Source organism: Engystomops pustulosus, chromosome 2 (assembly GCF_040894005.1).
Source record: "Engystomops pustulosus chromosome 2, aEngPut4.maternal, whole genome shotgun sequence".
NCBI lineage: Eukaryota > Metazoa > Chordata > Amphibia > Anura > Leptodactylidae > Engystomops > Engystomops pustulosus.
In genome coordinates this window covers 4,106,425-4,127,939 of record NC_092412.1, presented here as the reverse complement: position 1 = coordinate 4,127,939, position 21,515 = coordinate 4,106,425, and positions in this window count along the sequence as shown.

Below are 21,515 nucleotides of genomic sequence, written 5' to 3'. Positions count from 1 at the left end.
GACACTATCTAACGCTCTCTGAGTGGATACACCAGGGGACGACCCTGTATCCTCCTAATAATCCGGGACACTATCTAGTGCTCTCTGAGTGGATACACCAGGGGGTGTCGCTATACCCTCCTAATAATCCGGGACACTATCTAGTGCTCTCTGAGTGGATACACCAGGGGACGTCGCTATACCCTCCTAATAATCCGGGACACTATCTAGTGCTCTCTGAGTGGATACACCAGGGGGCGTCGCTATACCCTCCTAATAATCCGGGACACTATCTAGTGCTTTCTGAGTGGATACACCAGGGGACGACGTTATATCCTCCTAATAATCCAGGACACTATCTAGTGCTCTCTGAGTGGATACACGAGGGGGTGTCGCTATACCCTCCTAATAATCTAGGACACTATCCAGTGCTCTCTGAGTGGATACACCAGGGGCGTCGCTATAACCTCCTAATAATCCGGGACACTATCTAGTGCTCTCTGAGTGGATACACCAGGGAACGACGCTATACCCTCCTAATAATCCGGGACACTATCTAGTGCTCTCTGAGTGGACACACCAGGGGGCGACGCTATACCCTCCTAATAATCCGGGACACTATCTAGTGCTCTCTGGGTGGACACACCAGGGGGTGTTGCTATACCCTCCTTATAATCCGGGACACTAGTGCTCTCTGAGTGGATACACCAGGGGGCGACTCTATACCCTCCTAATAATCCGGGACACTATCTAGTGCTCTCTGATTGGACACACCAGCGGGCGTCGCTATACACTCCTAATAATCCGGGACACTAGTGCTCTCTGAAAGGATACACCAGGGGATGTCGATATTCCCTCCTAATAATCCGGGACACTATCTAGTGCTCTCTGAGTGGATACACCAGGGGGCGACGCTATATTCTCCTAATAATCCGGGACACTTTCTACTGCTCTCTGAGTGGATACAACAGGGGGCGCTGCTATACCCTCCTAATAATCCGGGACACTATCTAGTGCTCTCTGAGTGGATACACCAGGGGGCGTCTCTATAACCTCCTAATAATCCAGGACACTAGTGCTCTCTGAGTGGATACACCAGGGGCGTCGCTATAACCTCCTAATAATCCGGGACACTAGTGCTCTCTGAGTGGATTCACCAGGGAGCGACGCTATATCCTCCTAATAATCCGGGACACCATCTAGTGCTCTCTGAGTGGATACACCAGGGGGCGACGCTATATCCTCCTAGTAATCCAGGACACTTTCTACTGCTCTCTGAGTGGATACACCAGGGGGCGCTGCTATACCCTCCTAATAATCCGGGACACTATCTAGTGCTCTCTGAGTGGATACACCAGGGGGCGTCGCTATAACCTCCTAATAATCCGGGACACTAGTGCTCTCTGAGGGGATACACCAGGGGTTGTCGCTATACCCTCCCAATAATCCGGGACACTATCTAGTGCTCTCTGAGTGGATACACCAGGGGGTGTCGCTATACCCTCCTAATAATTCGGGACACCATCTAGTGCTCTCTGAGTGGACACACCAGGGGGCGTCGCTATACCCTCCTAATAATCCGGGACACTATCTAGTGCTCTCTGAGTGGATACACCAGGGGGCGTCGCTATACCCTCCTAATAATCCGGGACACTATCTAGTGCTCTCTGAGTGGACACACCAGGGGGTGTCGCTATACCCTCCTAATAATCCGGGACACCATCTAGTGCTCTCTGAGTGGATACACCAGGGGGCGTCGCTATACCCTCCTAATAATCCAGGACACTATCTAGTGCTCTCTGAGTGGATACACCAGGGGGCGTCTCTATACCCTCCTAATAATCCGGGACACTATCTAGTGCTCTCTGAGTGGATACACCAAGGGGCGTCTCTATACCCTCCTAATAATCCGGGACACTATCTAGTGCTCTCTGAGTGGATACACCAGGGGGTGTCGCTATACCCTCCTAATAATCCAGGACACTATCTAGTGCTCTCTGAGTGGACACACCAGGGGGTGTCGCTATAACCTTCTAATAATCCGGGACACTATCTAGTGCTCTCTGAGTGGACACACCAGGGGGTGTCGCTATACCCTCCTAATAATCCGGGACACTATCTAGTGCTCTCTGAGTGGACACACCAGGGGGTGTCGCTATACCCTCCTAATAATCCGGGACACTATCTAGTGCTCTCTGAGTGGACACACCAGGGGGTGTCGCTATACCCTCTTAATAATCCGGGACCATACCTAGAACTCTCTGAGTAGATACACCAGGGGGTGTCGCTATACCCTCCTAATAATCCGAGACACTATCTAGTGCTCTCTGAGTGGATACACTGAGTGTTAGACCGTGTGTTATCGGTGCTAGGCGCTTCCATATAAATTTCAACAATTTGCGCTTTTGTCAGGAATGAAGATTGCTTCGCTGATTGATGTTTAATGTAATTTTTCTATTATCTATGAGCGACGTCCTTTCATCTTCCTTTTTCCACCATGACTGATCCCTGATACCACGACAAGGTGACGTCATCTACTCCATGTGGCGCCATTTTCCTCTATATCAGCGTCTGCATACGCTACATGTGGCTTCATAAAGTGGCAATGAGGCCCCGAAACGCGTAGCAGGCATTCGGAGAAAGATGAAATATTGACTTTGCATTCAGTAAGTTCAAGGAAAGTTTTCGAGCAATGGAAGACAAGAAGAATCTAATGCTCAGTCACATAACATCGCAACGGGCGCCAAGAAGTCCTTTGACAGGGTGAACTGGACGTTTCTTTGTATGTTCTCATCCGATTTGGCACAGGCCCCATTCTTTTAGGGAAAATCTTGGCCTCCTACACCTCTGCCCTGGTTTGGGGGAGGGTCAATGGGCAGTTGTCCGCATCATTCTGGATCTACAATGGCGCCCTCCGTCCCTGCTTCTCTACACCTTGGTGGTGAAACTTCCAGGGAATGTTGACATCTATGGTATTCCAGTTGGTCGTTTTAGCTGTAAACTTGACCTTTATGCGGACAACCTATTGCTGTACGTCATGAACCTCCTGACCTTCTTCCCCTCTATAATTTCGGAATTGGAGCGTTTCAGCATGCTCAGTAACTTTAAGGCAGCAACGAGCTATTACATACCTGGGCATGTGTGTCTATCAGACTTTTTATCTCTTGAACTACCCACCGATACTTCAGAAAACCCTACAAGCATTGGAATCAATGTCATCATAATGGACATCCTTCCCAAGTTTCTGTACATTTTCCCAGCAGCCCCAATTATTCCTCCATCTTCCATCATCAAATGGTTGGAAAAGGCTATAAGTGTATTTTTTACTTGGGGTCATCAAAACCAAGGATTAAACTATCTGTAGTTTGTCCTTCTTCAGGTCCAAAGTAAAGTTCTGTAAAAATAGTATCTAAAAGGATTTTTTGACAGTATTTTTGTGACAAATACAATTGTCATTAAAAGAATATAATGGGGCACATTTACTTACCCGGTCCCTGCGCGATCCCCGATCCGGACTGTCCAACGAGGATGAAATCTGCCGCGATTTCCCGATCAGGTCTGCCGGAGTTCACCATCTTCTTCCCGGTGCATGTAAGTGCATTGGATGCAACACAAATTTAAATGTTATATCCCGCACTTAGTCCGAATCCGTTGCGTTGTCCGACAGCCCCCCCCCCCCCGACTTCTGTCACATGAAAGCCAAAATCCCTGGCGCGATCCGCGAAAAGTAGGAAAACCTGAAAAAATATGGACACGGGACCCTTAGTAAAAAAAAAAAACAATGTACAAAAAAAAGATATAAAACATATAAAAAGAAATTGTTCTCTTCTAGGCCATTAGTATGTATATTTGGTTAACCAAAAATTGTCATTTCAATAATTTTTGAATAAAAATTCTTGAATAAAAATTATAATTTAATTCAAAAATCACTGTTAGGCAAATTTTTGGTAAACCAAATATACATACTGCCTGCCTAGAACTTTAATGACAACTCTTATTTCTGGTGCTGCTCCCAAGGTCTCCCTCCTTGCAGGGCAGCAGTTGGGGCAGTACTCCAATTACGGAGATTTTTGTAACAGTTTTCCTGCCAGTGGTCCAGTGCATCGGAAGAAATACCCATGGCCTTCCAGCAGACTAGGAGTAAGTTTTCATATGAAGGGGTACAGGGGGTCCCCATCGCGGTGCCTCTGAACTGGTAGTGAAATCTTCCCTGAGACACATAATAGTTACTTGTCATAGAAGATACTAAAAGCTCCAGGGGAAACTCATTGTGGAGAACCAGTCCGGTGTCTCTGGTGCTTGGGAAATGTCTCGCTGTCCTCAGTTCTACATCGTGAGGGACAGAACTACAGACACCAGTAACACATCTTCCTCCAGAAGTTTCCCCTCCAGTTATATTAGATCCAACGTGTCCCAAATGTATGAGAGAAGTGATTCCATGAGGAGCCTCAGGAGAACGTCAGTATAGACCCCCAGGTTTTGGATAAGGACATCAACCCCAGACACCATAGACCAGTGATGGCAAACCTTTTAGACACCGAGTGCCCAAAGTACAAACAAAACCGACATATTTTTTGCAATGTGCCAATGCAACAATTTAAGCAGTAACCTCTGACTCACACCTCTTTCACAGGTTTAAATTGTACTGGCACCTGAGGACACCAATACAGTAGAAAGAAGGAGAGGAATTTTGGATTATCATTGTAGCTTCCTTCTAGGGTCCTGGGCTGCCTGGGACTGCAAGAGGCCTCGAGTCCTGTCTGTCGATTTCTGCGGTGGGGTGATGGCGAGGGTGCCCATAGAGAGGGCTCTGAGTGCCACCTCTGGCACCCGTGCCATAGGTTCGCCACCACTGCCATAGACCACCCCTTTAGGTCACAGACCTTGAGTAGTTTTGGCAATGAGTAAAATGTCACCACATTGGGAAATATAGAGGAAATCAGATACATCCGGGTTTATTAATGCAACAAAAAAATCGATGAACATGTCCCTTCCAGTTAAACGTCCCAGTATTATCCGGAGGTGCCAGTTGTGGAGCAGACGCCTATGGATATTGCTTTTAAAGGTTACCCAATAAAAGGAGGAAGTGTTACTGGAAGGCCACGTTCATCGATTTTTTTTTTTGTTGCATTTATTCCGTCTGATGTCCAAGCCGACCTCGCGACCAGCACTCCATTACTCCATCACTACACCTGGAATACGTCTAGTGTCCTGCAAACTTGAGGACCCGAGGCGATGGTGAGCCGCACTCAGGACTTCTGTTTACTGTTTTATTTTATTTATTTTTATCGTATAAAATTTTATTCATTTTTCAAAAGTATTAACAAACGGCAACAAGACAAAAAACAAACAAACATTTACAATAATATGTGGCCCAGCTCTTCTGAGTTGGGACCAATTATAAAACACTCATCAGATAAGGTAACGGAATCAGAGTAACCTCAGTAAGATATGGGGCACACTCATCAGGAAGATGAAAGGAAACAGGATGGGGGGGGGGGGCAGAAGGGGAAGATAGGCAAAGGGAAATCGGGTAGAATAGTAGGGGATAGGAAGAGAGGGGAGGTGACCTTTTTAGATCCTATCTCCTCTACCTCCTCCGGGGCATCACCGATCAGGGTATTATAGGCCGATGATGATTTCAAGATAAGCCAGTATTGCCAAGTCTTCTGGAAAAGTGCCACACTCCAGATTCTCCATCTGACTCACCTCCTCCACTCTCCGCAACTATGGGTGGTTCAGTAGAGAGCCAATAGGCTGGTATGCACGCGTTCAATAAGAGTGGAACCAGAGATCGCTGTATGTGGCATGGGACACATTGTTATGGTGTAAAAGGGCCCAGGCCGGGTCACTTTGTGGTGCTTTACCTGTCACCTCGTGAATCACCTAAAGATTGGGATCCCAAATAGGGGTGAGCTTAGGACACTCCCAAAATATATGTATGATCGTTCCCTCTTCCACCCCACATTGCCAACAACATGAGGGTCTCATGGAAACATTTTGTGGCACTCTGCACCACCTAGTGAGAATCTTATCGTTAGTAGGTCGTACTTATTGTTGTTTTGTGGGCTAAAAGGAATATCTTTTCACGCTGAGGCTAATGTCCAAATCCCTCTCCCACTTTAGCATGTAGGGGGCGGGACATGATCCTGCAAAGGGGCCGTCAACTTTTTATAAGAAGATGAGAGAGCTCCCCTAACCACTTCCGCGTGCAGAGACCCTCACTCCCAGTTTGTTGTCTTCTAACCAAAGAAGGGGCTGGTAGGGAGGTCCAGCAGTGAGTCAGTTGAATGCACTGCCACAGAGATGCCCGTGGCAGGTCTCCGGGGGCCGTTAGAGTCTCCCCACTTCACCTTTCACCCTCCACATTGAAGTGACGCCCTAAAATGGTCAGAGGCCAGTCAGCGAAAGCCCGAGAGCCTCCTGGAGACACATCCCGGGTTTGTCTGCATCTTTCAAACACCATTAGGGTGGCGCAGAATGTGGGGTGTCAAGTAAGTTCACTCCACCACTTCCTTCGTATCCATGGAAGGCCGGACAGTGGATCCTGAGTAGCATAATGTTCCAGTGAAGCCCATGCTTTGGCCCGTTGATGGTTCTGCCAGGTGTCTGTTTACCCCAAAAGTTGTTTTTGTGACCCAGTTGTGGGATTTGGTTCCAATCTCCTATATGTGGTCCCATCTGCAGGAAGGTCCATACAGAGGGCTCTGTAGCTTTCATTACCCAAATCCCCCCCCCCTCGCCTCAGGGATTATTTTACTATCTCGTACAAGGGGAGCTTGTGAGATTTTGAAACTGACCATTTTCTCTCGTTAGATCTTATCAGATTCCTTGGTGAGTGGGCGTTCAACAATGTCCAATTCTCTAGCAGAACCTGCATAAATCTAAGAGAAGTGTTTGTGTTTTCTTGTCCCCACCTGCTCATCAGGGTTGTATTTCACCACTTCTCCGTGGGAGTTATGGAGATTCTCAGGCCCCTCAGGACTATGTGACTTACTTTTCAGGTGATTGTATCTCCAGCAGGAATCTATATGGAGGTTACAGGTCTTAGAAAGCTCTTATAAGGCAGACGTTACGTTGGGTAGATACATCCTTTGCTCCTGTGTTCCTCCTCTTCTTAGTCCAAAAACTTTCCATACATGGTTAAGCCAAATAGCAAAAAGTAATGGAATAGGTTGAGCATTCAAAGTCACCCCAGGTGTCGCCCCCTACTGATCTGTGATTAAACTGCTGGGGGGGGGGGGGTCAGTGTGTAAGTAATAAAACATAACTGCAGTGCACATCTGTCTCTCTTCCTTCTCTAACTATTTGCATTAAAGTATAATCATGTGTTATAACTTACCTTGCACCCAGGCAGAATCCTCTGTGTAGTCTCAGGGGTTGGGCTTTGGTTTGGATGCATTTCCAAAAACAACATGTGACTTGTCTGTGCTGCCGACTCCTCAGATCTCAGCCCCCAACTTTGTGCTCCTGTACAGCTCCTCCCCAACTGATGTCATCTCACCAAGCCGTGACCTCTGTGAAGAAAAAGGAGGGAGGAGCTGTACAGGAGCACAAAGGTGGGGGCCGAGATCTGAGGAGTCTGCAGCTCTGACAAGTCACATGTTTTTTGAAATGCATCCAAACCAAAGCCCAACACCTGGGACTACACAGAGGATTCTGTCGGGGTGCAAGGTGAGTTATAACACACAATTATATTGTAATACAAATGCATTCTTTACACCACTTCTCTATGTCTTCACACATTCCTGTCGAATAGAGCCATCTTCTGTCTTATATACCATGAAGCGACCAGATCTGTTGTGATAACCATCAGGTACAATTGTGACATCTCTCCTCGGAAATACAAAAATACCATTTGATGGATCCTGTGTATGGATTATACGAATTTGTCATGATAATTCACTTTTCTCTGTCTCCATTGTCTCGGGGTTATGGCCGCCTCATCTTTGGTCCTGCAGCTCTCCCAGTTCTCAGCTTTCAGATTACAATTGTCACCACTGGTTTTGCTCAGAACATGAATAAATAGTCGTCTGTTGTAGAAAATCGAAGGCCTTCTTCTCTCTGGTGGTCTCAGGATTTTGCTGAGGGTCTTTAGTAACATGTATCCAGGACAAGGCGCTCGCTGTGATGTTGGACTGGTCCGGTTTGTATTTCATAGTGAAATTATAGTTGGTTAATCTTGACGTCCATCTTTGTTCCAGAGCTTCTGATCTGCTGTGTTCTCCAGAGGATTATTGTCTTGGTAAACTTCAAAATGAACTTCAGGTCAAGGGCAGATCCTGTCTGAAGAGCGAGATCGACAAGAAGAAAAGTCCGGTGAGTGTCCAGACACCCCAAGACTGAGGAAAAACCAGGGAGAACTTGTTACATTTCTGAAGAAGAAGCTTGGTTCCCCGCAGGCAGCGGCAAGCAAGATGGCGCCGGCTGCTGTTTAAGCACAAGACTCCGACGCAGTTGACTAGTTGAGCCTCCAAGGCTTTGACGAAGCAGCAGTGTGAAATTCCCCTGTCAAGGGACTTCTTAAAAAAGACTCTTTTCCAGGTCATGTCATCAGTTTTAAAGGACTAACTAGAAATGTAAGCAGATCCAGGTCATATAGGAGACAAGGTGGACACCATTGAATCCAGTCAGGAGGTTGTCGTTAATGACGCTTTGGCTACAAAGTGCGGCTGAAGGCAGTGAATGGAGCTTATTCACATCAGGGAGATCAGGAGAACAAGGAAACATGTTAGATTAAAGGAATCCCTGAAACCCTACGACACAAGGAACTGCCAGACATTAAGGTGTCCTCCGAATTGCTTGGAAAAGAACTTGCAGATTAAGATCGATAAACCATGTACTACGGCCAGTACCTAAGCAAGACGACCCCCCCTAAGGATGTTATATGTGGCCTTTTAAGCTGTATAGATACAGCGAGATTAGCAAGAAAAAGGAGAAATACTTCACATGGAGGACAAAATTGGCCAATTTCAAGATCTCGCCACTTCCACACGTAAGAAACGCTAATACCTCTTACAGACCAAGTACGTAACAACAAAATTCTGCTGGTTATTTCCTTCCGGGCTCTCCTGTCAATACAGAGGGAAAAGATGTACCATTAGAGGCCCAGAAGACTTACCACAAGGTAAGTTACCGGCAAAGGGGATGTGCTGGACATAGACCAGATGGATATCCCATCAGGGCCTGTCTCTCCCGAAGCAATATCTGGACCAACCAGCACTTAATAACATAGAACGATGGACACTGCTGGGAAAACGGAGTCTCCAAGAGCAAAAATGTTTCCATGGTAGAGGTCCCCTGCAGCAGGCGAGCTAGAAAGCCCTTACTCTTCTATGCCATTGGAGCTTTCCGTTTCTTCTTGTTCTTGTTTATTGCACGGTTCCTAGGATAGTAAGAGCCTGACTATGCTACGGCACGTGGTAGTGTTATTCTGAAGCTCCACCTGAATCTGAGCCACACGTGGGCGGCTCGGGACTGGTCTTCCCCTCCTCTGCTACTGTGAGAATGGTAGCGCCGCTTGCTTACCCTTTCTTGGCTGCGATACAACCGCTATTATTGGACACTGTTATATGTCTTGAGCTTTATTGGTTATTCAGACCTGTTTTTCCCGAATTACTCCTCTCCCTGATCCTGAGGGACGTTTCCTTCTTCTTGTATTAGGGAAATTCTGCAATATTAAAGTAGAACTTGCCAATCTCTGAGCCTTGAATACGGGACACATTGAATGGACTCAGTCCACGTTACATAAGTTAGACAGTCCTGCAGAAGGGGTCCGTATAGTGGGCACAACCCGGCCCTGGATGCTTCTTCTGCTAAATCAGCCCATTCTCGGAAGGTCATTGCAGGTTTGCATAGAGTGTTCCCGGATTATTCCCTGGTGGATGCCGGCACCAGGATAGATCGCTTCCTGATTTCCAGTGATCATTTAAAAGCAATCAATAATTAGATCCATTAGTCTCTGATCAATGTATTCTCAACCCCTTACCGACATGTGAAGCATATTGCAGCCTACACCCACCGGTAATACCCGCGGTCGGTGCTGGCACAGTTACCGGAGGCATTTAAATCAAGGCGGCGAATCGGCACCACCATATTTGATTTTATTGCTGCCCTCTGTGGAGTCATCTGGGGCCAGGCTGTCGATATTAACCCATGTATTACAACAGATGATGTAAAATCCCCATATACTGAAGTACGGCTATAAATTATCAAATCAATCAGACAACCTTGGGTTAAAGTACCCTAAGGGGTCTGAAAAATAGTAAAAAATTAAATAATAAAAAGAAAAAAAATTTAATTAAAAAAAAATCTAATAATTCTTATCACCCCCTTTCCCAGGAACTGATATAAATATAAATAACCAGTAAAAATCATAAACACATCAGGTATCGCCGCGTCCCAAAATGTCCGATCTATCAAAATATAATAACGTTTTTTCCAACTGTTTAACCCCGTAATGGAAATAGCGCCCAAAGTCGAAAATGCCACTTTTTGCCATTTATCAAAAGACCGTACAGTTCTCAAAACTCAATAAAATGAATAAAAACGTCATAGAAAGTCGCGAAAAAAGACACCACCTACAGCGACAGACACTGAAGTGTGAAGAAGTTATTAGCGAGAAGATGGCACATTTTTTTTTGTAGAGGAGGTTTTAATTTTTGCAAATATATAAAAACATTATTAAAGCTGTATAATATGGCGCAAATGCATTTTTTCACCAATTTCACTGCTTCCCAGTACAATTTTTCCTACTTCCCAGTACATGGTATGGAAAATCGTCACTAGGAAGTGCTATTCGTTACGCAGAAAACAAGCTCTGGACACGAAAAATTTAAAAAGTTCTAGGTTTTTGAAGGTGGGGAGTGAAAAATGGAAACGACAAAACAAAAAAGGGCCTGGGCGTTAAGGGGTTAACAGTACCTCCTCCTACTTGGGCCTGGCATTGAAATGAATGCCGACTGGACTCTTAGGAGCAAATCCCGGAGTTTCAGGAGAATATTGAGATCTTACTTTGATCCCTCCAAACTTGCGGGCTCTACTTTGACCAACATGTAGGAAGACCACAAGATCTTTTTTAGGACGTGAACTTATAGCATAAGGGACTAAGCCAAAAAATATCGGGACAAAACGAATGGATTTGTGGCCAGAATCTACTCCCTGAAAACCAAGAATAAGAAGGTCCCGGTGGATTCAGTGTTACAGGAGCGGAGCAGCCGGTGGGGACAAATCTCTGACCTGCGGGATCGGGATGAGGAAACTTTCTGATTCAGAAGCATCAAGAAACCTCCGAACCAAAATCTGCAGCATAACGAGTGATAACAGGGAACAAGAGAAGCCAAATAGCTGAAGAGTCTCAGAAATTGTAAGAAGAGTTCTGTAATTTATGGCCTGTCACCCTGGATAGGAGCAGAGGACCCTTGAGGCTATGAAAAAATTCCTTAAGTCATGATATTTACCTCTTCTGAGCCCCACAGACATTTGGTCTGACCCAGTTACAGAGCGAGAAGTTGAAGTCAATACCATTTGCTTTTATGCAGTGTGAACCAAACATACCTTGAGAATGCTGTAACTACACTGACGCAGGAACATATCTTGTTTAATCCATGAGCTGAGTGATTTTGCTGAAAAAAACTATTATAATGTTATGATAATCAGGCTCTGTAACTCCTCTGGCTGCCCCGGCACTTCTAATTTTACCCTAATTATGCTACAGCCTTGTCCTGCCCAGCAGAAGCCGAGGATACGTCATCAATGAGTTGTCCCTGACAGGCAGAAGTAATCAATCGCTGCACCATCCCTCAGCTGCTGTGTACGAGTCATCCAGCTCCAGTTGATTTGTCCTGTCTGGACAGTGCAATGTAGGCAGCCTGCTTTCCCACGGTCCTGAATTTTATAATTGTGCTTGGATCAGGGATTAAACAAGATATGTCTCTGCATCAGTGTAGCTACAACATGCAGAAACAATGTTTGGTTCACAATGCATGAAAACAAATGGTAGATTCCCTTTAAGCAGTTGATACCTATGAACAAGTCCAGGTCCTGATGGTCTACGTCCAGGGTATTATTGTAAGCTTGCTCCGGTTCTTCTTCCCCAACTTGTTATTTGGTGTGAAGCCTATAGGTTGGGAGCCACCGCACCCATTCAAACTCTTGAGGCCACCATCATTACCATTCCCAGAGGGAGAAAGGACCCAGAAGCAAGACGTCATTATCTCAACGCCGATGCGGAAATATGGGCTAAAATATTAGTATTATGACTTAGGAAGTATCTTATTAAGTCCATACATCCAGAGCAAGTGGCATTTGTTATGGGAAGGGAGGGAGAATATTACATGCTGTATCCCATGCCAGAGAACTTAATGGGGTCATTTACTAAGGGCCCGATTCGCGTTTTCCCGACGTGTTACCCGAATATTTCCGATTTGCCCCGGGATTTTGGCGCACGCGATCGGATCGTGGCGCATCGGCGCTGGCATGCACGTGACGGAAATCAGGGGGTGTGGTGAATGAAAACTCGACGGATTCGGAAAAACCGCCGCATTTTTAAAAAAAAAGTGTCGCGGGACTCGCACTTACCTTCACCAAGCATAGGCCGGTGAACTTCAGTGCATTCCGGCGTGCCTCGGCGGACTTCAGCGCAGCAGCGCCACCTGGTGGACGGCGGAGGAACTACCTTAGTGAATCCTGGCCGAACCCGAATCTACCGCAGAGAACGCGCCGCTGGATCGCGAATGGACCGGGTAAGTAAATCTGCCCCAATATTTCTTTAGTTCCTCTCGGCACCGAGGCCGAGGCAGCGTTTGATCGCATCACCTGGGAATATATGTATGCGACGCTAAGGAGATTCCAGATACAAGACACTTTCACTACCGCAGTACAAGGGATTGTTGTCCTGTCACCTCCTCTCATGATCATGAATGGCACGAGGCCTGGGACCCTCAGCTGCCATCCTTGTCTGTGTAGATAATGGAGACCCTACTGTAGGCCATTAGCCAGAGGTTTGAATGTAGGACCCAATTACCATTTCTTGCTGCATTTACAGGTGACTTGTTGATGACGATCACGGAGACGGCTTTCCCACACATCAAGTCTCTTCTGGATGAGTTTGGACGACCCTCTAATTTCTGCATCAGCTTCCGGAAGTCAGAAGCATAAATTATAAGTGCACCTAAAGCCCCGGTGTCTGATTTACAGCATACGTTCCCTTTTATGTGGCAGCCTCATGAGATTATTATTCCTAATTCCTTGCTCTATAGTAACTTTTAACCTTTACGTTGCTCGATAGAAGTACAACTCAAGACCTTGGCGATCCCATTGGTCTCACGATTGGGGAGGAAAAACTTCTCGAAAGCTTTTTTTCATGCAGAGACTGTGATGTGTTACGTAGATTGTAGCCATCGCTGTACCTCGTAGATTTATCCTATCACTAAAGTTGGTTTCTAGCCGATTTCATTGGCCGAGACGTAAGTCAAGGTTAACATATATAAACCTGACTCATGTATATATAAAATAGAAGGAGGCATTGGTCTGTTGGACTCCCTTTTGTATCATAAGACTATTAATCTAAGATGTTGGTCTCACCTTAATAGGACCCGGGACATTTCCTTGGGCGGACATCTTGAAGTTGCTAACCTTTCTCCAGAACAATTGGACTGGGCTTGTTGGAAAAAAAAAACCTGGTACCCCAAACACTTTGCTTTCAAATGGGACAATACAGGTAACCAGCGCTATCTCCTCATCTGATACAAAAATATATCACCCCCCTCTGCTACAAGACCGGCTAATTTGCTCTGTTTTTATGTTTTTATGGAAGGCAAAAAGGGCTCCTGGTATCTGGTCAAAGCTAGAATCTATTACTATCAAAGACCTTCTACAACTGAAAGACTTGGAAGAGCTCAGACAAATGATGCAGATGGTCTGGAGTAAATGATCACATCCTCAACGTAAAGCAAAACCATCTCAAAATCTTTATGACCATCAGCCCCTGGAATGTTTCAGGGGTGGCAAATAGACCCGTAGCCATGGCTACTTGCCAATATCCATTCGTCAAATCAAGAGTGGGGAAAATTTGCAGCTAAGGACTCTTCTATCCTTGGCATCGGATGGGCATCTTTATGACTAATATTATTGAGATTTCTATAGTCTCCACTAAATCTGTGACTTGTTTCTTGAATTACATTGGGGTCTTTCATTTCCTGGTTCATTTTCTTAACAGGCTGGTACAGGGCAGGGGGATCGGTCTGTTTCTCTGGATATGAGGATGGAAACCTATAGGAATAGTGGGCTCAATATCTTTGACTCCCCCAAGATCTTGTGGGTGTTTACTAAAGGCTTCATGATACTTTCTGCCCACCACCGATTTGGTCAGCTGGTGTTGTCATCTCTTCGGCATCTCAGGCCACCTTGGTGTGGTGGCAGCATCTTCTTGTGGTCTCTGTGTCTGAATAGGTTACTTCCCCGTTATCTGAGAGGTTTACAATTATTTCAGTGTCTCCTTCAAGGGAAACAGGAACTTGTTTTTCTGGACGTGTTTGAAACTGACCATTTTCTCTAGAAAGACAAATGTAACACATTCCTTGGTGAGTGGGTGTTCTACAATGTCCAAACCGCTTGTGGCATCGAGTTCCCACCTGTTCATCAAGGTCGTATCTCGCAACTTCTGTGTGGGAGTTGTAGTGACAATTTGTCCCCTTGAGGTATTTTTCACCGTATCTCCCACGGTCGTTGTAGATCTTAGAAAGTGATTTAAAGGCTGAAGTTCATTTGTGGTATTTTCTCTGGAAATACATCCTTCTCTACTGTGATCCACTTCTCCTTGTTCTAAAAACTTTCCATACACATTATATAAGCCAAAATATAATAAACTAAGGTAATAGGTGGAGCATTCAAAGTCCCCCCAGGTGTCGCCCCCTACTGATCTGTGATTAAACCGCTATGGTGGGGGTGGGGATGGGGGGGGGGTCAGTGTGGGTTTAGTGAATAAAACATAATTTTTGGTTTAGACCCAAGGAAAACAAATGGTGGCGGATAAATAGTGAGTAGTGTAAGACCATTTATCACTCAGGTTTTGTTACTTTCTTTACAATCCCCAGAGAAGCTGTTCTGTAGGAAGACGGTATATGTGGTGTCTGCCCAATGCCCAATAGCAGGGGATAGTCCAGACCACGTGAGCCCCTCATATACAGTGATATAGAGACCCTCATACATCGCTCTCAGAGCGAGGAGAAGACTCCGGGGCTGTAGATCCCTGACCAGAATATTAGGGGTTATAGTCCCCACATTGACCAAGCTGATCAGTATCACAGAGAGGACTATCCCTCCTAGGAAGTCTCTCCCGACCAACCAAACACTCACCCTGTCGTGTCTACATCTCCTATGCGTCTCATCACGCGAGGTTCTGGGGCTCATCAGAGATGTAAGATAGAAACCAGTAGCAAATGATTAAGGCAATTACCCTGGACGCATGGGCACGGCCAGTTAATATACCAACCACATGACCATCTCACCTCATCTGGTGGGCCAATCAGGTGCCTGAAGGAGAGCAGAGAGTTATCCCGCAACGCAGATAGAAAGGGGTTGAAGTGATGTCAGTGTTTGTTGTGGGGCCCCAGCATCGTATCCAGACAAGGATCCCCCATTGCTGTATGAGGGAGGAAACCAAACAGCGACCTCCTCATTACTGCACAAAGCCAAAGAGAAGAGGATCCAGGACAGAAGGAAAACTGAGATATCCGATGAAATTACACGGATATTACTGCCTAAAGCACCTTCAGCAGATCCCCTCAAACAAATGGCTATTCCAGAAGATCCAGATACTGAGAATAACGTAAAACAAATAAACATGGGTTGGTTTGGAATCATGTGACTGCATAAGAAAGTAAGGAGTATATATTGGTCCTAGGATCGCTGTGATTGGTCAGTGATGTCACACTGACCAATCATGGCTGTATACTGGGAGAGGAGGCAGAAATTCCACGTGTGGTCTGAATAGTGATTTGTAAAAGTCCTTATCATGAGAATCTATTTCTATTGATACATCCAATAATTTTCTTTGTTTAAGCAGCATCTGTCTGGCCCTAGTCACTAAAATTAAGTTTACCATCCACCAAAACCCCCAAGTCTCATTCAGCTCCAGATTACCAAGTAATTGACCAGTTAGAACATAATTGTAATTTTTTCGATGGCCCAAGGGCATAACTTTAAATTTAACTACATTAAACCTCATAAACAATTTCTCCTCCCATTCCTCCAGCTTCCACAAATCACGCTGTAATACTACACTATCCTTCTCTGTATTAATTACTTTACACAGCTTAGTATCATCTGCAAATATTAAAACTTGACTGTGTAATCCCCCTACAAGGTCATTAATAAAAAATATAAAAAAAGAAGTGGCCCCAATACTGACCCCTGTGGCCCCAATACTGACCCCAGTGGCACTCCACTGGTAACGTCAACCCAATGTGAGAATGTGCCATGAATGACCACCCTCGGTTTTCTATCACTAAGTCAATTATTTACCCAAATATTCCCCTAATACCAGGAGTCTTTATGTACCAAGCTCTTAATTGGGCGCTGTATCAAATGACTTAGAAAAGATATAATCCACAGCCTCCGCAAGGTTATTCTAGAACTTAACTCCTGATAGAAGCTGATCGAAACTCTCCTCTTCTCCTTTCCGATTAAATCATTGTTACAGTGTTATTTATGTACCCCTTCCTGTACACCACCTCCCCCTATCTCAGTACTAACCTGATCCTATCACTGAGTAATATCCAGGAAAGTTTTGAGTGCTCTGTAAACAGCTTCCAGTAATACCGTGATTGCTCCTGTCAGTGACTAGCCTCCAGTAATACTGTGATTGCTCCTGTCAGTGACTAGCCTCCAGTAATACTGTGATTGCTCCTGTCAGTGACTGGCGTCCAGTAATACCGTGATTGCTCCTGTCATTGACTAGCCTCCAATAATACCGTGATTGCTCCTGTCAATGACTGGCGTCCAGTAATATCGTGATTGCTCCTGTCAGTGACTAGCCTCCAGTAATACTGTGATTGCTCCTGTCAGTGACTGGCCTCCAGTAATACCGTGATTGCTCCTGTCAGTGACTAGCCTCCAGTAATACCGTGATTGCTCCTGTCAGTGACTGGCGTCCAGTAATACCGTGATTGCTCCTGTCAGTGACTGGCGTCCAGTAATACCCTGATTGCTCCTGTCAGTGACTGGCGTCCAGTAATACCCTGATTGCTCCTGTCAGTGACTAGCCTCCAGTAATACCGTGATTGCTCCTGTCAGTGACTGGCGTCCAGTAATACCGTGATTGCTCCTGTCAGTGACTAGCCTCCAGTAATACCGTGATTGCTCCTGTCAGTGACTGGCGTCCAGTAATACCGTGATTGCTCCTGTCAGTGACTAGCCTCCAGTAATACCGTGATTGCTCCTGTCAGTGACTGGCGTCCAGTAATACCGTGATTGCTCCTGTCAGTGACTAGCGTCCAGTAATACCGTGATTGCTCCTGTCAGTGACTGGCCTCCAGTAATACCGTGATTACTCCTGTCAGTGACTAGCCTCCAGTAATACCGTGATTGCTCCAGTCAGTGACTAGGGTCCAGTAATACAGTAATTGCTCCTGTCAGTGACTAGCATCCAGTAATACCGTGATTGCTCCTGTCAGTGACTAGAATCCAGTAATACCGTGATTGCTCCTGTCAGTGACTAGCCTCCAGTAATACCGTGATTGCTCCTGTCAGTGACTAGCCTCCAGTAATACCGTGATTGCTCCTGTCAGTGACTAGCCTCCAGTAATACTGTGATTGCTCCTGTCAGTGACTGGCGTCCAGTAATAACATGATTGCTCCTGTCAGTGACTAGCGTCCAGTAATACCGTTATTGCTCCTGTCAGTGACTGGTGTCCAGTAATACCACGATTGCTCCTGTCAGTGACTAGCCTCCAGTAATACCATGATTGCTCCTGTCAGTGACTAGCCTCCAGTAATACCGTGATTGCTCCTGTCAGTGACTAGCCTCCAGTAATACCGTGATTGCTCCTGTCAGTGACTGGCGTCCAGTAATAACATGATTGCTCCTGTCAGTGACTAGCGTCCAGTAATACCGTGATTGCTCCTGTCAGTGACTGGCGTCCAGTAATACCGTTATTGCTCCTGTCAGTGACTGGTGTCCAGTAATACCTTGATTGCTCCTGTCAGTGACTGGTCTCCAGTAATACCGTGATTGCTCCTGTCAGTGACTAGCGTCCAGTAATACCGTGATTGCTCCTGTCAGTGACTAGCCTCCAGTAATACCGTGATTGCTCCTTTCAGTGACTAGCATCCAGTAATACCGCGATTGCTCTTGTCAGTGACTAGCCTCCAGTAATACCATGATTGCTCCCGTCAGTGACTAGCCTCCAGTAATACCGTGATTGCTACTGTCAGTGCCTGGCATCCAGTAATACCGTGATTGCTCCTGTCAGTTCCTGGCCTCCAGTAATACCGTGATTGCTCCTGTCAGTGACTAGCATCCAGTAATACCGCGATTGCTCTTGTCAGTGACTAGCCTCCAGTAATACCATGATTGCTCCCGTCAGTGACTAGCCTCCAGTAATACCGTGATTGCTCCTGTCAGTGCCTGGCGTCCAGTAATACCGTGATTGCTCCTGTCAGTGCCTGGCCTCCAGTAATACCGTGATTGCTCCTGTCAGTGACTAGCCTCCAGTAATACCGTGATTGCTCCTGTCAGTGCCTGGCGTCCAGTAATACCGTGATTGCTCCTGTCAGTGACTGGCCTCCAGTAATACCGTGATTGCTCCTGTCAGTGACTAGGGTCCAGTAATACCGTGATTGCTCCTGTCAGTGACTAGCCTCCAGTAATACCTTGATCTCTCCTGTCAGTGACTAGCGTCCAGTAATACTGTGATTGCTCCTGTCAGTGACTAGCCTCCAGCAATACCTTGATCTCTCCTGTCAGTGACTAGCGTCCAGTAATACTGTGATTGCTCCTGTCAGTGACTAGCCTCCAGTAATACCATGATTGCTCCTGTCAGTGATTAGCCTCCTGTAATACCTTGATCTCTCCTGTCAGTGACTAGCCTCCAGTAATACCGTGATTGCTCCTGTCAGTGACTAGCCTCCAGTAATATCGTGATTGCTCCTGTCAGTGACTAGCCTCCAGTAATACCTTGATCTCTCCTGTCAGTGACTGGTCTCCAGTAATACCGTGATTGCTCCTGTCAGTGACTGGTCTCCAGTAATACCGTGATTGCTCCTGTCAGTGACTAGCCTCCAGTAATACCATGATTACTCCTGTCAGTGACTAGCCTCCAGTAATACCGTGATTGCTCCTGTCAGTGACTAGCGTCCAGTAATACCGTGATTGCTCCTGTCAGTGACTAGCGTCCAGTAATACCTTGATCTCTCCTGTCAGTGATTAGCCTCCAGTAATACCGTGATTGCTCCTGTCAGTGATTAGCCTCCAGTAATACCGTGATTGCTCCTGTCAGTGACTAGCCTCCAGTAATACCGTGATTGCTCCTGTCAGTGACTGGCATCCAGTAATACCGTGATTGCTCCTGTCAGTGACTGGCATCCAGTAATACCGTGATTGCTCCTGTCAGTGACTAGCATCCAGTAATACTGTGATTGCTCCTGTCAGTGACTAGCGTCCAGTAATTCCGTGATTGCTCCTGTCAGTGACTAGGGTCCAGTAATACCGTGATAGATCCTGTCAGTGACAAGCGTCCAGTAATACCGTGATTGCTCCTGTCAGTTACTAGCCTCCTGTAATACCGTGATTGCTCCTGTCAGTGACTAGCGTCCAGTAATACCGTGATTGCTCCTGTCAGTGACTAGCGTCCAGTAATACCGTGATTGCTCCTGTCAGTGACTAGCCTCCAGTAATACCGTGATTGCTCCTGTCAGTGACTAGGGTCCAGTAATACCGTGATTGCTCCTGTCAGTGACTAGGGTCCAGTAATACCGTGATTGCTCCTGTCAGTGACTAGGGTCCAGTAATACCGTGATTGCTCCTGTCAGTGACTAGCCTCCAGTAATACCGTGATTGCTCCTGTCAGTGACTAGCCTCCAGTAATACCGTGATTGCTCCTGTCAGTGACTAGGGTCCAGTAATACCGTGATTGCTCCTGTCAGTGACTGGCGTCCAGTAATACCGTGATTGCTCCTGTCAGTGACTAGCCTCCAGTAATACCGTGATTGCTCCTGTCAGTGACTAGCCTCCAGTAATACCGTGATTGCTCCTGTCAGTGACTAGCCTCCAGTAATACCGTGATTGCTCCTGTCAGTGACTAACGTCCAGTAATACCGTGATTGCTCCTGTCAGTGACTAGCCTCCAGTAATACCGTGATTGCTCCTGTCAGTGACTAGAATCCAGTAATACCGTGATTGCTCCTGTCAGTGACTAGCATCCAGTAATACCGTGATTGCTCCTGTCAGTGACTAGCATCCAGTAATACCGTGATTGCTCCTGTCAGTGACTAGCCTCCAGTAATACCGTGATTGCTCCTGTCAGTGACTAGCATCCAGTAATAACGTGATTGCTCCTGTCAGTGACTAGCGTCCAGTAATACCGTGATTGCTCCTGTCAGTGACTAGGGTCCAGTAATACCGTGATTGCTCCTGTCAGTGACTAGGGTCCAGTAATACCGTGATTGTTCCTGTCAGTGACTAGGGTCCAGTAATACCGTGATTGCTCCTGTCAGTGACTGGCGTCCAGTAATACCGTGATTGTTCCTGTCAGTGACTGGCGTCCAGTAATACCGTGATTGCTCCTGTCAGTGATTAGCCTCCAGTAATACCGTGATTGCTCCTGTCAGTGACTAGCGTCCAGTAATACCGTGATTGCTCCTGTCAGTGACTAGCGTCCAGTAATACCGTGATTGCTCCTGTCAGTGACTGGCGTCCAGTAATACCTTGATCTCTCCTGTCAGTGACTAGCCTCCAGTAATACAGTGATTGCTCCTGTCAGTGATTAGCCTCCAGTAATACCGTGATTGCTCCTGTCAGTGACTAGCGTCCAGTAATACCTTGATCTCTCCTGTCAGTGACTAGCCTCCAGTAATACCGTGATTGCTCCTGTCAGTGATTAGCCTCCAGTAATACCGTGATTGCTCCTGTCAGTGACTGGCGTCCAGTAATACCGTGATTGCTCCTGTCAGTGATTAGCCTCCAGTAATACCGTGATTGCTCCTGTCAGTGACTAGCGTCCAGTAATACCGTGATTGCTCCTGTCAGTGACTAGTGTCCAGTAATACCGTGATTGCTCCTGTCAGTGACTAGCCTCCAGTAATACCGTGATTGCTCCTGTCAGTGACTAGCGTCCAGTAATACCTTGATCTCTCCTGTCAGTGATTAGCCTCCAGTAATACCGTGATTGCTCCTGTCAGTGACTAGCGTCCAGTAATACCGTGATTGCTCCTGTCAGTGACTAGCTTCCAGTAATACCGTGATTGCTCCTGTCAGTGACTAGGGTCCAGTAATACCGTGATTGCTCCTGTCAGTGACTAGCCTCCAGTAATACCGT